A 19,569-nucleotide genomic window follows, 5' to 3' on the forward strand; every position below is an offset into this window, starting at 1 on the left:
TAACCTAATGGCCCCCAAAATCAGTAGGGGTAATCTACCCTCCATGTCCAATCATGCTATGACCTTACAACTCCCTGTTTTAAGTGTTATCAAGTTATTGATCGGAAATGTGCACATGTGACTATGAGTTTTAATGAAGAGACGCCAAAACCATAGGTCGTCAACTTGTTATCGATCAGAAATGAGGCGACTGACGACAGGTCAAAAACAATATGTCACATTCCCTCAGTGTATTCCGCATCATGAATAACACAGAATTTAACACCCAGTGATATTAAAGGGCCGTAGAAGGGGGGCCAATTTTTATTAAGGTAACTTATTATGAAAATTCCGAAAAGTAAATGTTACACAATTGGTAGTATTTCACCAAGGTTAAATTAAGAAAAATTCACATCAATGGTACACATAAATAAGATGTTTTTCCCCAAAGAGAGACATGTACTTTTTGTGAAACAAGTCTTATCTCATAGTAATGCGGTTACTGAGACATGTACAGGAGATTCCAAGTCATTCAAGTAGCCAGTTGTAGGAACTGGTTTTGAAATTTGAAGTTGAGGAGAGTCAAAAGTCTTTTTACATCAAACTTGAAAGCTGTATCATTAAGTCTATTCAAATTACCATCTTGTACACTCAAAAGATTCAATCAGAAATTCCATGCATAGTTCCGACAGAAAAACCAATTCACTTCACTTTCTGGAGCAAAAACAATTGGCTTTGGTGCATCTATTTATCCAAAATCTACCTGAAAGAAAAAACAAATAAATTATACAGTATTCAGGGGTCACACTTTTAAAACACGTTTAAATGTGTGTTACCCTTTTTAGCACAGCATTCTCGATAAATATAAGCAAGAGGGCCAAGATAGCTCTGGTGAGCTAAATATCGCATTTCAAATAATGAATTTTTTAGGTTTTGATGATATTACCAAACGAAGGAGGGACAAATTGATGGTTTTTATATAATATGTTTTAGTCACCATGACTTAATGTAGCCCAGTATTTGTCTCATTTAAAAAATATTAATAATATATCTCATTAGTTACTTGTTGCTGAATAAATTAGTATCTGGAGTTCAGATGTGAAGGAATTATATCACATCTGAACAACAAACATAGATTAAAGCAAAACACTAAATGAGTTTTTTTAAACGCATTAACAAGGACTTTAAAGTACATCCTTTAGACATTCATTAAATTTTTTTGACTGTTTTCAATCGATTTCTTTACATGCGCGCTGCTATGCCGTTTGAGGCAATGCTGTAATAATTGGGACATCAGAAAAATGAATAATGTATAATAATTCCCGGTTTTCAGCATTATTTTTTTAAAAACAAAAATGAATCAGATCGTGTTAGAATTAGGAACAATGGACAAAGCTACATAAAATGATACATTATCAGTGTTAACTACTCTATTCCTAATTACTGACATTGTGACCTAGTTTTTGAATCATTATTACATTAATACATATAACATTTCAGGTTCGTTCAAAGTTCCTGTTAGGAAGATATTGCCAGCACTGCCGGCATTCTCAGTGCGAGAAATTAATTCGGATTGGGTAAAGAAATTAAAGAAAGTTTGATAAGACAACCGACAACACCAGTAACAAGGATTCCTGTTCTAGTTGACAGACATGAGGTACAGTGATTTATTGCAGATATGATAAATTCAACTTACGTTTCCCTCCCTGAAATTAAACGAATATTTTAAATAAATTGAATCAGATACAACTTCGGTTAGTCACTGAAACAGGAGGGCAATGATGGCCTTATATTGCTCACCAGCATTAATCTGGCATACTGACCTAGGGCTCATAAAGACAAACATTATCATGGATGGGAGAGTTATGGACCGGACAGGAAAAAAGCCCTTTTGACCTTGACTATTGAGCTGGGGGTCCGGGTTTTGTGCATGACACGTCCTCTTATCATGGAGAACATTTGTGCCAAGTAATATTAAATCTGTTTATGAATGACAAAGTTATGGACCGGACACGAAATTGTGGACAGACGGACGGAAAAGCGCATTCCTATAGTCCCCGAAACTGGTTTTCAACTAGTTGGGGACTAATAATCAAATATGTTGTCAAAATTTCAATTGTGTTTAACACTGACATTTGCCTCCGTCGGGAAGCCCGACAAGCCTTTTCGCGTACAAAGAACGCGACACCACTGCATTATTTGTTTCATAGATTTGAAAATAGGACTTAAATATGTTATGTTTGCAAGTGCATTTAATTAATATACATTTGAAGGATTATTTTTTTTTGAATTTTCAAGTGTCAAACTACTGGATTCTACGTATGCATATCGCATTTTGTATGTTTAAGGTCGAAGATAATGCATCATGATCGGTTCCACGGGCATGCTCAGCAGCAGGAATGACAGATTGATTGTTTTCTTTACAGACACTGGTTGTACCTTGACAGAACTAAATATTTTTAATTTGCAAGTACACTAGACAGATAAATGTTTATTTGTACTGATGGACTTGCTGAAATAGAAAAAGTGGAAACTCTACAGGTCGCTCAACACAACAAAAACGAAAATGTTGCAGACTCGGTTTGATTGAGCCTGTTCATGGACGGTAGTTAAAATGCATGCTACCGTCCACGCCCTCTAGCCCCGGGTCGAGCAGAACTCGACATTTACACATGCTAAAAGTACAAAAAACTATTTAGAGACATCCGCAGATGTGTTCATACCCTTTTCCTCTTAATTCCAAGAGAAAAAATTCAGAAACCTGCCAAGGTCAGCACAACTTCTTTATTACACTAAATACATGTCAAAGGTAAATTGAGCAAATAATTATATGAAATCAATACCTTAATCTGTATCAATCAATATTTTGCATACATTAACAGGTGGAATCAAGCGACTCTTTCAAAGAAGAAATGCTGGCAAATGTCAATCTATACGCCTTTGGGTGGAAATCACCTGGTCCAAGCAATAAAGAACGTACTGGATCAACATCCTGGAAATGAAAACTACAGTTGTTTAAAGTAATTCTGTAAGGTTCTTTCACTGGTTGTTGGCACAGATGGGAATTTCAAGCCTTGATGGTAACTGTTTAGGCCGTAAGGAGGCCCATGCCGAGTTACTTTAAAAATAAAAAAACATTTGTGACTGTACATTAATTCCTAAGTACATGCATTACAGACCACAGCTAGCTAGGTTAACGGCTAAGTCTATAATAGCTGGATGTACCCAAATTTTCTCAACACTTATACCTATCGGTCAACCGCAGAGCACAACGCTTCACATATTTGAATGTGATAATAACTAGGACAAATGATACTCGCAAGTATGCTTACAGCATCAATATGGCAGGGAGCCAGATATTATAATTAGCCGTTTTTTTTTTTTTTTTTTTTTTTTTTTTGCGGACGGTTTTCGTTTTCCAGGATTTGAGAATAACTCCAAAAACAATGAAGATCTCGTTCAGAAATAAAACACACTTAACTTGCAGTAATTTTCCAGGCAAATGTATCAAATGAAGTGTGACAAACACTGGGAATATACAATTACCAGTGTCATGCACTAATTTCTTAGGCGGATTAGCTTCGTTCGTTGGTTCTCGAATTCTTGGGGGATTTCAAGGGGTAATGAAAATAACAATAAAAAAAGAAAAAATCGCATCACTCCTGCGATATATATAAAAATATATAAGCACTATAAATTAATTTCAGAACCCATAACATCAACTAAGTACTTCTTTGTTGATTACTTAGACGTTCCAGAACGTATACCAATTACAGGCTGGTGAGTGGTTCCAGAACGTCTAACTTAGACATTCCGGAACGTCAACTAAATACTAGCCAAAAATTACTGGCTGGTTAGTTGTTTCAGAACGTCTTAACTTAGACATTCCAGAACGTCTAAGACGACATGATGGCTTTATGGTTCCGGCACTTCCGCTTTAGTGCTGTACCGACTTACAGACGACTTTTGGTGCCAGAACATATTGAGGGTTTGCTGTTATGGATACACGCTTCAGTGATGAAGACCTACGGAGTTATCGACCTTAACAAACCGATAAGAATGGTAGGTATACAACGGCTTTATATTCACTTAGAAAAATAATAAAACATGAAAATGAACTACAAAGACAAGGTAGTAGCTTTCATTTTTAATGTTCTTTTGACACATCAAACAGTATGACAGAGGTTTCAACCAATAATCGTAGTCAACGTCTAATGATTACAAGAGTGACAGTTAAGCACTATTCAACAATCGAATTATATAAGAAATATTACGTATAGCCTGTTAAAATATCAAAGGACTTGAAGTCCAGAATAAATAATAAGTCTAGAATTAAATAATACCCTGTTATACACAAAAGCATTAAGTTAGTAAGCATGCACAAAGGTATTTAAGGTTAGCAAACATGTTAGCTGTTGGAGTGGTAGTAGTTCATGTTAGCTGGCATGGTTTACCAAATCTATCATTTATTATAAGTTTGTTTGTTTTGGGTTTAACGCCGTTTTTATCAACGGTATTTCAGTCGTGTAACGGCGGGCAGTTAACCTAACCAGTGTTCCTGGATTCTGTACTAGTACAAACCTGTTCCCCGCAAGTAACTGCCAACTTCTCCACATGAATCTGAGGTGAAGGACTAATGATCTGAGACACAATGTCGTTTATCAAATAGTCACGGAGAACATACGCCCCGCCCGAGGATCGAACTCACGACCCCACGATCCGTAGACCAAAACTCTTCTACTGAGTTTGATGTAAGTATTCTGATTGTTTTTTAAAGAAACATGAATTTATTAATTATCTTTAGGGAAAATTTCAAAGACTATACTTCAGGCATACACTTTACTAAATGTACTTGTTGGTATTCCCATGGGAACAAATTGTGCACCCCTTGTCGCAAATTTGTTTTTATACTGTTATGAAAGAGTTGAGCCTCTCTCCAGATACGCAGGCAGATATTATAACTGCATTTAATAATACATCACGCTATCTGGATGATATTCTTAATATGGATAATCCTTTTTTTTTTTGTCAATGGATGGGTACTATTTATCCTAGGGAGCTTCAGTTGATTAAAACTAACATTTCGGATACTGGTGCTTCATTTTTAGATTAACATCTCTCTATTTATGGCAATATTACACATACCAAAATTTATGACAAGAGGGATGATTTTGATTTGAGTATTGGACGGTAGCATGCATTTCCACTACCGTCCATGAACAGGCTCAATCAAACCGAGCCTGCAACATTTTCGTTTTTGTTGTGTTGAGCAACCTGTAGAGTTTCCACTTTTTCTATTTGTAAATTTTCCCCATTTGGATGGGGATGTACCTCAGGCTACATGTTATGGGGTATATATTTCTCAATTAATTCGGTTTGCCAGAGCGTGTAGTCATGTCAAGCATTTCAATGAACGTAATCAATATATTACAAGTAAACTTCTTGAGCAAGGCTACTGTAGTAGTAGTAATTTAAAGACATTTCTGCGAGAAGGTATTTCTAAACCCGTTTTTTATGGGGATGTGGTTTACAAACTTCGTAAGATCTTTCGTAAAATTATAAAACGTTTTATTAAAAGAGGTGAGTGAGTGAGTGAGTGAGTGAGTGAGTTGGGTTTTACGGCGAACCGACACAAATCGGTCATATATCGCCGAGAAGAAGTCATATTGCAAACGCAAACTGTAAAGCCTAAACATTGATGTAAAAATGTAAAGCATACCTAAAAACATCCATGTAAAAATGTAAAGAACACTATGAATAATGTAAAACATTGATAAAAGCATCCATGTAAAAATGTAAAGCATATCTAAAAACAGTAATGTAAAAATGTATGTACGTGTGTGTTAAAATATCAGCTGCAAACATAATAATATTGCAAGATGTAAATAAAAATAAGAAGTGTTAGATCTTTTGATATATTCCTATCTGCTTTAAAAACGATAAAATAGTTCCGACTGAAACGTTGTCAAATAATTCTCTCAAAGATTGAACGTCATAATATGTACTGCGTTGTATAGCAAAGTCCACACAGTCGATTAAAATGTGTTTAATAGTTAGCGGTGTTTGAAATGGTACACATTCGGGTTGATCTTCTTTATTCAAAAGGTAAGAGTGAGTCAAACGGGTATGACCTATCCGACAGCGAGAAAGAACAACTTCCTCCCTGCGAACAGATCTGTTCCCTTGGTGCCATTCCCCTAGAGTAGGTTTGATATCATGAAGTTTATTGAATGAAGCACGGTTCCTTGACGACTGCCATTTAGATAAAATGTATTTGTTTATATTGGGCCTAAAATCGGTATGTGGTAATTTCAAATTAGATTGTGATAATGAAAGGGATTTCTTTGCTGCAATATCAGCATCCTCGTTTCCATGAATACCAACATGACTAGGAATCCAACAAAATATGATAAACTTTTTTAAAGAATGTTCATGAAGCCTGAGAAGAATATTTTGAATGAATGGATTTTCCATATTTCGGTTATGAATTGACTGTAAAACAGAAAGCGAGTCGGAAAATATAATAAATTTTTCTGCACTATTTTTTGAAATAAAATTTAGAGCTAAATCAATAGCTTTGGCCTCGGCTGAAAATATTGTTGCATTATTTGGCAAACATAATTTTGATTGATGAAGGAGGCTGACAGCAGCACAGCCAACCTTTGATTCATCTTTTGAACCGTCTGTGTAAATTGCAAAATAGTCATTGTAAGTTGATTTGATTTCATGATATTTGGACGTGAATATTTCAGGGTTTGTTTCAGACTTTCTAAAGGCAGTTTTCAAATCGAAAAGAACTGTAGGGGTATGAAGGGTCCATGGTGGTGTATCTGGAATTGAATTTTCTTTAATACCATCGAATTTGAAGTCAGTTTCATTCATAGATTGTATGCGAAATCCAAACGGTTTGATTTGTTTTGGTTTTTCCTCATATGAATCGGAGTACTTTGGTTTAAAAATAATTTCATGAGCAGGATTGGATTTGTTGGCAGCCACTCTTAAAGCATATTCCAGTGAAAGTTTTTCTCGGCGTGTGTAAAGAGATGGTTCGTTTGCTTCAGCATATAAACTTTCAACTGGCGATGTTCGGAATGCACCGAGCAATACGAAGACCTTGATTATGTATGGTATCTAACATTTGTAAATAAGATTTTCTTGCAGAACCATAAACAATACAGCCGTAATCTAGCTTAGATCTAATTAAAGCCCTATAAAGTCTTAATAAAACCGTGCGATCGGCTCCCCAATCAGTATTTGAAATTACCTTTAAAAGATTTAATGACTTCAGACATTTGGCTTTCAAGTATTTTATATGCGGTACAAACGAAAGCTTTTTATCAAAGATAACACCAAGAAATTTTGCTTCATCAACAACGGGTATTTTTGTACCATTTAGAAAAAGCTCAGGGTCACAATGATGTTTCCGTAATTGGCAAAAGTGGACACATTGAGTTTTCGATTGGGAAAATTTAAACCCATTTTCCATGGCCCAAGTTTGGACTTATTTCAAACACTGTTGTAATTGGCGTTCAATCGTACGCATATTTTTTGAACGATAACATATCAAAAAATCGTCAACATATAATGAACAGTCTGTCCCTGGTAACAAACATTTCACAATATTATTAATTTTGATGCTAAAAAGTGTGACAGATGAAACTGAACCTTGTGGAACTCCCTGTTCTTGCTCAAAAGAGTCAGAAAGGGTATCACCAACACGTACTTTAAAACTTCGATCAGATAAAAATTGTGATATAAATGTTGGCAGACGACCTTTTAAACCTATGTCGTTAAGATCATTCATAATACCGTATTTCCATGTAGTGTCATAAGCTTTTTCTAAATCGAAAAAGACAGACACTAGATGCTCTTTTTTAATAAATGCATCACGAATAAAATTTTCCAGTCGAACAAGATGATCGGTTGTGCTGCGTTGTTTGCGAAAGCCGCTTTGAAAGTTTGTAATTAAACCTTGCGATTCGAGGTACCAAACTAGTCTAGAATTAATCATACATTCCAGAGTTTTACATAAACAACTAGTAAGAGCTGTCGGTCTATAATTACTTGGGTTCGTGCTATCTTTTCCGGGTTTTTGTATGGGAATAACAATAGCTTCTCTCCAGGAGTCTGGAAAAATACCAGTTTTCCATGTAATATTGTAGATTTCAAGGAGAAGGTCTAATGATTCTTGTGGTAAATGTTTTAAAAGTTGATAATGTATTTGGTCTGGACCAGCTGAAGTATCATGACATTTGTCTAAAGAGTCAATTAACTCTGTGATCGAAAAACGTTACGAACCAACTGTTTTGAGACATACGGCATGTTTAGTGTTCAATCCGTTTACAGTTCGACACTACGCTTCCCTCTTTGATTGTGTCTGACGGAAGAGGGGGAGGACTGTTTTTAAATCCTACCAGGACTGAACTGTTTTAATATCTGTCTTCTGGCCTGTTTCGTCGGGCCCTTAAGGGTGTTTCTCTTGTTTTTCTGTCTTCTGAAAAGGCATTGAGTACATACGTTTTCGCTTCTAAAGGTTTGCTTTTTATATATTTATACAAGAGCATTTTTGTGTGTTACATGCCATGCCTTTTTGTTTCCATTACGTGTGTTAGAGATTCACCTGGAGGGGATTACTTTTATTTACACTGTCCCGTGTCTTTTGAACATGGTGGGGGTAAGAGTGAGGTTGGGTGCGCACCATAAACCGGTTTAAGCTCCCCAATGGTGTTTTTGCCACTGACCGTTCCAAGGCGGTGCCCCACCGTGTTTCTTTGTTTGTTCGTTTTGTCCTAATGTGTTGGCTTTGTGTGTTTGTGGTGTGCGCGTCTGCGTGCTGTGGGTTTCGTTTTGGGGAGGCTGCGTTTTTGATACGTGGCATTCCCTGTTTGATATTTGTCTTTGTTTTTTTATTACAACATTTTTACTGTGAAAGTAGAAGTATAGAAAAATCTATATTTAGCCTCGGTTTTTCATATTTTAAATTCTTATGATGACCAAATGGCGACTACGCCCTCGTGTTTTGAGAGAAATCATGTCACGGTACGGACTTGGTCACGTAAGGTGTCAGACAGCCGATTAGCTCAGTCGGTATGTCACGTCCTGTAAGCGAGGGGTCCCGGATTCGATCCCCGGACTAATTGCACATTTTTCTCACCCTTTGACATTCGACGCTATTTTGATGGTTCAGCCAAATGCTAGTTGAAACGAGTCGTCTGATTGGTTCAAATAAAAATAGCAATTTCGGAAACCCAAATATACAGAATGATGAATGTGAATGGGTCATCCTCAGATTTTTAAGTACTTAGTCGGATTGTCTATTCTTCTTACTTCAAAGAAAGCATATTTAAATAATATTGGTTTTTAAAAGCACACTCTACCTGTTTTCAGTTGGACGCTACCCTTCCCCCTTATTGCTGGACGTAAGAGGGGACTCTGTGACAAGCAGTTTTTAGCTCACCAGAGCACGAAGTGATCAAGGTGAGCTTTTGTGACCGCCCTGTGTCCGTCGACCATCGTTGTCGTGAACAGTTGAACTGTTAACACTCTAGAGGTCACAATTTTGACCCAATGTTAATGAAACTGGTCAGAATGTTACCCTTAAAATGTTCTTGGAAGAATTCAATATTGGGTCATCTGGGGTAAAAAACTAGGCCACCAGGGCAAATCCAATGAAAAGCTTGTTGACATTCTAGAGGCCACATTTATAATCCTATCTCCTTGAAACTTGGTCAGAAGGTTTATCTTGATGACCTCTAGACGAAGTTTGAATCTGGGTCATGTTGGTTCAAAAACTAGGTCACCCGGTCAAATCAAAGGAAACACTCTAGAGGCCACATTTAATTTCATGAAACTTGGTCAGAATGTTTATCTTGATAATTTCTAGACAGAGTTTGAATCTTGGTCATGCCATGTCAAAAACTAGGTCATTAGGCCAGATCAAAGGAAAATCTTGTTAACACTCTAGAAACCACATTATGTTTGAAACTCATGAAAATTAGTCAGAATGTTTGTCTTAATGACCTCTAGGTCATGTGGGGTCAAAAATTAGGTCACCAGTCAAAATAAAGGAAAACCTTGTTAACGCTCTAGAGGCCCCATTTTTTATCCCTATCGTCATGAAACTTTGCCAGAATGTTTATCTTTATGATCTTTAGGACCAGTTTGAATCTGGGTCATGTTCGGTCAAAAACTAGGCCACTAGGCCAGATCAAAGGAAATCGTGTTAACACTCTAGAGACCACATTTTAAGTTTGAAACTCTTGAGAATTGGTCAGAATGTTTGTCTTGTTGATTTCTAGGTCCAGTTTGAATCTGGGTCATATGGGGTCAAAAACTAGGTATCCCAGTCAAATTAATGGAAAAGCTTGTTAACACTCAAATGGCCACAATTATGACCCTATTTTCATGGAAATTGGTCAGAATGTTTATCTTGATGACCTCTAGGCCAACATCGAATCTTGGTTATGTAGGGTAAAAAAATAGGTCACCTGTTCAAATCAGAGGAAAAGCTTGTTAACACTTTAAGAGGCCATATTTATGACTATCTTGAAACTGGTCAAAATGTTTATCTTGATGATCTTTAGGCCAAGTTTGAATCTGGGTCATGTGGGATCAGAAACTAGGGAACTAGGTCAGATCAAAGGAAAGTCTTGTTAACACTCTAGGGGCCACGTTTTTTTATTCAATCTTCATAAAACTTGGTCAGATTATTTGGTATCATGCAGTATTGTTTGATTTAGGTTCTGGGTCATGTAGGGTCAAAAACTAGGTCACTTGGTAAAATCAAACGAAAATCTTGTTTATACTCTAGAGGCCACTTTTTTGCTCAAATCTTCACAAAACTTTGTCGGAATGTTTGTTTTCATGAACGAGTTTTAATCTGGGTCATTTTGGGTTAATAACTAGGTCACAAGGTCAAATGAAATAAAATGCTTGTTTACACTCAGGCCACATTTTTGGTCCAATCTTAATGAAAGTTGGTCAGAATATTTGTCCCCATGAAATTTCTGACAGGTTAAAAATTAGTCACGGTTTGGTAAAAACTAGGTTACTAGGCCAAATCCAAGAAGAAAAACACTAGAGGCCATATTTTTGCTCCAATCTTTATGAAATGTGGTCAGAAGGTTTATCTCCTTAAAACTCAAGTTTGAAACTGGGTCATGTGACGTCCAATTCTAGGTCACTAGTGAAACATGTTTGATATGGTGTGTTACTCTGGTGAGCGACCTAGGGCCATCATGGCCCTCTTGTTAAATCCAACCAGGACTTTATAACTTCTCGGCGATATATGACCATTTTGTGTCGATTCGCCGTAAAACCCAACACACTCACTCAACCAGGACTTAATTATTTTTATGTCTGTGTTCTTGACTACTTAAGGGTGCAGTCTTCTGCAAAGGCATAGAGTACATGCGTTTTTTGGTTCATAAGGTTTACTTTATCGGCGTGCCGTATTAAGCACGATTTTATGACCTCGTATGACCTTATGCCACCTAAATAATGTACCAATCGGATTGATTGGTAAGGTATTCTCGGTATTTTTAGCCATAATGAGATATTTAGTAAGAGTGGTGCTGATTGGAGGAAAGGCTGAAAATGCTTCACTCTGAGTCATGTTGTGTGACACTGAGTGAAATGAAAACGCGTTCGTCATCTATAACCTCTATAAGTACAGCATTATCGGGTTGTATGCGTACCACTTGAACAGGTGTGCGTAACCAAATATTCAGCTGCTTATCCTGACATATTTCTGTTTTGTTAATTTTACTTGTTAAGTTGTTTCTGTTTTGTTAAGTTTCCTTTCCTTAAGTTTTGTTTTTACAAAAAGGTTATTTGTTTTATACAGTCATTAACTCTTACCCTGCATTACAGCAACAATTTCTAACTAGTGCAAATCATTACTAACCTGCAACATGTCCGATACTGTAAATTTTAGACTCTTAAATTTTAAATTAATCTTTCCGGTGAAAACAGTACTGTACATATTCTGAAAGATAGACAAATTTGATAGTAAGCTGAAGTAGAGTAAGGGTTCATGTTGCTTCCAACAATTCAGAAATAACCATCCTTTAAGATAGAAGATTTCAAATTGTTTGCTTACTGTTACCTCTTTTAAGCACCAAAAGTTGAGCTTTTGTGATTGTTTGGTGTCCGTCGTGTGTCCCTCCACAATTTGTAAACACAGTCTTCTTCAGAACTACTGTCCTCATTTATACAAAAATTCACAGAGGCCCCTTTCAACGTTGCCAAAAAATTTAAAATACAGGTTTCTGCCCATATATAACTTGTGCTTCAGTTACATCACGCCGACCATCTTTTTGTAAAGATAGTTCTTGTTTATATAATTATACAGATTTACATGCTATGCCTTCTGCTGCCATCGCGTATGTTAGAGATTTACCTGGCATGGATTACTTTTATCTACACTGTCCCGTGAACATTGAACATGCGAGGTTAAGAGTGAGATTGGGTGCGCACCACTAACCGGTTTAAACTCCCCACTGGTGTTTTACCACTGACCGTTCCATGGCGGTGCGCCACTGTTCCTTTAATTTTTTGTCCGCGTGTTTGCTTTGGATGTGCGTGTTTGTACGTGCTGTGAGATGCGATTTCGGGAGGCTGTGTTTTTGGAACCTGACATTCTGTTATTTCCCAGTTGTATATTTATCCGTCCGTGTTAGGGATACTGTAGTGATATAATCGGCTAGGTATTTTGCAGTCTTGTTAATATCACCATATCACAGTATGAAAAACGAAAGAAATATTTTAATTTGCTGTAGGTTATACATATATCTCGTGAACAGAAATGTTATTTGTCATATTCTGGATCAAAAACTATAGAAAAACAAATATACATGCATGAACGTACAGCATTTAGCACAGTGTGAAAAAAAAAGACAAATATCAAACAGGGAATGCCGCGCACCAAAAAACGCAGCCTCCCCAAAACGAAACCTACAGACGCAGACGTGCAAACACACACACACATACACAAAACCAAGACATTAGGACAAAAGGAACACAGTGGGGCACCGCCTTGGAACGGTCAGTGGCAAAAACACCACTAGGGAGCTTAAACCGGTTAAAAAGGCATGGCATGTAAAACACAAAAATGTTCGTGTATAAATATATAAAAAGCAAACCTGAAGTCGTACACGATTTGTTCACCAAAGTTTATTCCGGAACAAGTACATGAGAATATATGTGAATAGTTCTCCCCCAATATTTGTTTTGTCTTTAAACTTTATAATTCAACTTTAGACCGAGGTAAATATACAAATAATATTGCGCTAATACATTTAGCATTAGCCTGAGACGTTGTGCTCATCCGGCTCCGGTACCTGACTATGAATGAAATGCGCCAATAGTGACGTAATAAAGTGACGTCACCAATGGCGAAAAACAAACCGATAACGTAGGTCAGTGGGTGACTTTCCTCATGACCTGACATATCGTGTATTTTATTAGACAAGCACAATAATAAATTTGCTATTTGAAATATTTTCCTTTCGCCATTAAATCATCATTATGCTTGCAATCATGTCTGAAAGACTAAATTACGCCAATTTTAAGTGGCTGCTTGTGACTCTGTGGACGTCCGTCAGGGGAGGTAACTAGAGTCACGGATTGGGACTAGGAAGTTGGCAGTTACTTGCGGAGAATAGGTTTGTATAGGCACAGAATCCAGGAACACTATTTAGATTAACTGCCAGTCGTTACATGACTTAAAAACTGTTAAAAAACGGCGTTAAACCCAAAACAAACAAACAATATTTGTTAGTTTTAAGCGTTCGTCAACGTTATAACTAAATACAATCTGTAAAAAGATCCTTTGGAAGCAAAGAATGCAACCAAAAAGAATAATAGCAGACTCGGTTTGATTGAGTCTGTTCATGAGAGGTAATGTAATGTGCAACACCTCTCACGCCCCCTAGCACCGGCTTAAGCGGAACTCTATTACACATATGTTGAATGGACTCGATGATCCCAAAGAGCCAGAAAATATAACAACACTGAATCCAAGTACGGGGAGACTTTTTACAGCCGCCACACGGCACTTAAAGACTGCTGTTGTGATAGTTAATAAAATCTGTAAAAAGATCCTTTGGAAGCAAAGAATGCAACCAAGAAGAATAATAGCAGACTCGGTTTGATTGTGTCTGTTCATGAGAGGTAATGTAATGTGCAACATCTCTCACGCCCCCTAGCACCAGCTTAAGCGGAACTCTATTACACACATGTTGAATGGACTCAATGATTCCAAAGGACCTGAAGTTTTACAAGGTTGCCTAATGAAAATCCGACCTAGACGACAACGAATATTTTTACCTGCAATTGCATTTAGGGTGGCTGCAAAAAAAAATCTAATCCTGCTCATAAAATCATTTTTGAACTAAAGTACTTCGTATGAGAAAAGTCCAAAACAAATCAAACCGTTTGGATTTCTTATAAAACCTTCTTTGAATGAAACTGAAAATTCAATTCCAGATACACCACCATGGACCGTAATCCCCATTACAGTTATTCTTTATGATACAAAAACTGCCTCTAGAAAGTCTGAAATAAGCCCTGAACTAGAAGATGCGCATGTCTCCTCCACTGCATAGTCGTATAGGCAAGAAATCAATAGGGGCCAGGAACAAAAGTCAAAGAGAAACTTAATAGTTGGCTGCAATAGGGATCATTTACTTGGCATGTCCAATCATCCCACTAAGTTTCCACATTCTGGGCCTAGTGGTTCTCAAATTATGAATTGGAAACGAATTTCCATGTTCAGGCCCCTGTTACCTTGATCTTTGATCGAGTGACCCCAAAATTAATAGGGTCATCTACTGAGTAACTATGCATATCCAATCATCCTATTAGGTTTCAACATTCTGGGTAAAATGGTTCTCAAGTTACTGATTGAAAAGCGTGTTCTATGTTCAAGCATGTTCTATGTTCAGCCCCCTGTGACAGTGACCTTTGATGGAGTGATCCCAAAAGCAATAGGGGTAATCTACTCTGTAAGTCCTATCACCGTATGCAGTTTGAAGGTTCTAGGTCAAATGGTTCTAAATTTATTGAGCGGAAAGATTTCTGTTTGCTGCAACCTTGACCTTTAATAGAACGACTAAAACAGTAAGGGTCATCAACTGTGTACGTCCTATCACCCTATGAAGTTTCAACATTCTGGGTCAAGTGGTTCTAAAGTTACTGACCGGAAATGTATTTTCATGTTCTGTTCGCTGCGACCTTGACCTTCAATCGAGTGACCCCAACATCAATACGAGTCATGTACTCTGCATGTCCAATCATTCAATGGAGTTTCAATATTCTGTGTCAAGTGGTTCTCAAGTTACTGACAGGAAATGGTTTTCCGTGTTCTTGCCCCTGTGACATTGACCTTTGATAGAGCAACCCCAAAATCAAAAGGGGTTATTTACTCTGCATGACCAATCACCCTATGAACTTTCAACATTCTGGTTCAAGCGGTTCTCAAGTTATTGATCGGAAATGGTTTTCCATGTTCAGGCCCCTGTGACCTTGACCTTTATTAAAGTGACCCTAAATCAAAAGGGGTCGTCTACTCTGCATGACCAATCATCCTATGAATTTTTCAACATTCTGGGTCAAGTGGTTCTCAAGGTATTGATCGGGAATGGTTTTCCACGTTCAGGCCCCTGTGATCTTGACCTTTGATGTAGTGACTCCGAAAACAACAGGGGTCGTCTACTCCATAAGCCCTGCCATCCTATGAAGTTTGAAGGTTCAAGGTCAAATGGTTCTCCAGTTATTGATAGGAAATGAAGTGTGACGAACGGACGCACGGACAAAGCAAAAACAAACAAAAAATCTATATCAAAATATAGTGAAGAAAAAATTTTCTTTTCTGACTCGCTTTTTGTTTTACAATCAATTCATAATCTAAATATGGAAAATCCTTCCATTTAATCCAAAATATTCTTCACAGGGTTCATGCACTATCTTTCAAAAATTCTATCATATTTTGTTGGAATCCTAGTCATGTTCGTATTCATGGAAACGAGGATGCTGATACTGCAGCAAAGAAATCCCTTTCATTATGAAGAGACTTACCCTAAGCCCTCTTTACACAAGGGAAACAATCTGTTTAATATATAGTGAAATTGTTAAGTGAACACCGTTTGTTAATCCTAATCCTGTCCATGTTATACCAGTGCAATGGAAAAGTAATCTATCTATGTTAATTTGCTATGCATGATAAGACAGTCATGCATTGAACAGTCCTGAAATTGATTTCTTTGATTTTCTCATATTTCTAGATGTTTTCCCATACTTCGACGCATATATATTGATAGAAGAGATTGTTCTCTTTCCAGCAGTAACCTTTTCAGTATATTTTACCTTGTGAAATTCTGTGGGTTTTGACTTTTTCAAAATAATCGTCTGTTTGTTGACAAATTTCACCACACTTTCCCCAGAGCATTAACTTATTTGATCTTTACATAATTTTCTATTCAGATTGTTAATCCTCAGGGCAATTATGCATAATAAGGCATGCTTTTTTCTGCGTAGAGGTAAAAAGTGCATGGTTTGCATGGGGTACTAGGTCAATAGCCACCTAAGCCTACAGTAAAGTCATAGCGGAGTTGTCTCCAGTTTTTCCAAATATTTTACCCGGGATCATTGTTTTCAGCTCAAATAACTCTTTTTCCGAAAATGATAGCTGAAATATTTTTTTCAGTCTACATACTTTGATGCAGTTAGTTATACATATATCTAAAATAGATAGTTCCTACTTGAAGTTTGTATTTTTAGTTACAGTGCCTACATTATGACTATCAAAGTCGAAATTACCATAAATTGATTTTAGGCAAAATATAAACAAATACATATTATCTAAATGGCAATCGTCATGGAACAGGGCTTTTTATTTACACTGTCCCGTGTCTCTGGAACATGGTGGGGGTAAGAGTGAGGTTGGGTGCGCACCATAAATCGTTCGTTTTGTCCTATTGTGTTCGCTTTGTGTGTGTGTTTGTGGTCTGCGTGCTGTGGGTTTCGTTTCGGAGAGGCTGCGTTTTTGGTACGTGGCATTCCCTGTCTGATATTTGTCTTTGTTTTTCATTCAATAAACTGCATGATATTATACCTACTCTAGAGGAATGGAACCAAGGCAACAGACCTGTTCGCAGGGAGGAAGTTGTTCTTTCTCGTTGCCGAATAGGCCATACCCGTTTTACTCATTCTTACCTTCTAAACAAAGACGATCAACCCAAATGTATACCATGTTAAACATCGCTAACTATTAGACATATTTTAATCGATGTGTGTGGTATTTGCTCCACAGCGCAGTACATAGTAATACTATGACGTTCAGTCTTTGACAGTTTCGGTCGTAAATATTTAATCTTTTTTTTTTTAAAGCAGACAGGCATTTATAAATAAAATGAACATTTCATATTTTTATTCGCATCTTTATTCAATATAAATATGTCTGCAATAGATATTTTTAACATTATATATTTATATACATCTTTACTAAATGATTTATTAAGGTATGCTTTACAATTAACGTTTTCAATATAACTACTTCTCGGCGATATACGACCTTTTTATGTTGATTCGTCGTAAAACCCAACTCGCTCAACTCACTGACTACGGTAAGTGTGTTTGCAACATGATTATACGATGTGAATTTTAAAGACTAAATAAACAAAACAGATGTGTACCACTATGATTTTACATTCATTTTTTTTTTTTTTTTTCAATTCGAGTTTTGTGTTTTTTATACTGTCCACTGTTTTTGTATTTGTTCATATTTCACGCTACGTAGCATCCAAATTCTTGGTTAGAATCTGGCAAGTGTCTATACTTTAAAATGCATTTCAAAATGACAACAGTAACGAAACGATTTTCCAACTAAAATATATATGTAAAACAACCTTTATAAACTGGCGAGGATAGGCTTCAAAAATACATTGAAACTTAGCCTGACTTCGAAAAATCTCGATAAAGGTACGTGACAAAGATAAATTTAATGTATTGTTTGTATTCAACATGCTTCACTCTCAAATTTGCACGCGAGTTTGTATATTATATGCATACATTAATGTCAGAAATATAGAAACCGTAATTAAATTGCTATCATTATCTTGTGACAAAACACTCTCAATAAAAAACAATTTTAATGATTTTATCGAATAACTAAACAATGATTTTATCAAAAACTAGATGTATGTCCATATGACACTGGTCCATATGACTGGTATTTCGTATCTATACATGGTCTACGATTATCAATATAACCGCAATTTAAACTTTTGAGCACTTCTTGTGTATTAAAAAACAATCTACTTCATACTGCTAAAAGAACATTCACCTACTGATATTTCTACTTATTTTCCACTGACCTGGATATAATTCTGTCTACTGGTATCTTAACGCTGATCCATTGCAACAATATATCTCATTTGCATGCTTCATTTAACCAATCAATACAGAAAAGAACATTATAGTTCTGCAATAGCCGAGTTACAATTACTTAGAGAAGTTCTTATCCAGCAAAGTAACTAAAGAATTGCTTCGTTTAGCCTTTCATAGGTTTTGCATTTACAATGTTTATTGATATTCGATGTTCAAGTCAATGATGTTTTTCTGACATTTAAACTTTTTAAAGTATAAATAATCAAATGACATGTTGTTCCAAAATAAAACAAAATGGTCAGCCTTTAAAACAATATTCATTAGTATTGTTCAAGAAATATAAGCATTTACAAAGAAACTACAAATAACAAAAATGTACGTCAGTGTGGTCTGCTGTTAAAGACAGAACAGGAACAACAGGACACAATTAATGTCTATATTCTATAGCAGTCAATTAAAACAAGTGCAGAAAAGCGTATGGTTTGAGTTTCAAATGCATGTTCATTAATGATAAACTGCTCACTTTGATGTATTTCAAACATCATCATAAACGAAGTTTGGTGTGAGGGAGAGGGTATATTAGGAATGAGCTTGACGCGTGGTCTGTCGTGGGGGTGGGGGTAAATAGGAGTAAGCGGTCTGTCGGGCGATCCATTGGTTTTCATGGTTTCTGGACAATAACTCATGAAAGGCTTCACAGATTTAAATATCTTTTGGTGTACAAATGTAACATAAAATACAAGTCAAGTTCGACTTTGGCCACAAACTACCAAACTTAAAATTTACCAAACGCATGGTTTCCGGACAATAACTCATGAAAGGTTTCAAATTGGCAGATTTAAACAATTTTAGTATACAGGTGTAACATCATAAAATACAGGTGAAGTTCGATTTTGGCTACAAACGACCAATTTTGGACGTAGTTATGGCTTCTTTAACATTTAAAATTTTGCCATACTTCTGTGACAAGACCATATTGTGGAGGTATAATTCGTCACTCCTGTGGCATTTCTAGTTTTATATTCATTAGCGACTAAAGGTAGTTATAAATGAGTTTCATTTTTTCTGACTTTTACGCGATATTTAAAGTGAATATTATGTAACATAAATGTTAAATTGTTATTTATAATTCACCTTTATGCAAAAAACAACAACAAAAAAAATGCAGAATCCCTTCAATATTACATGTATGGACTGTTTAAG

Source organism: Mercenaria mercenaria, chromosome 5, assembly GCF_021730395.1.
Source record: "Mercenaria mercenaria strain notata chromosome 5, MADL_Memer_1, whole genome shotgun sequence".
Taxonomy (NCBI): Eukaryota; Metazoa; Mollusca; class Bivalvia; order Venerida; family Veneridae; genus Mercenaria; species Mercenaria mercenaria.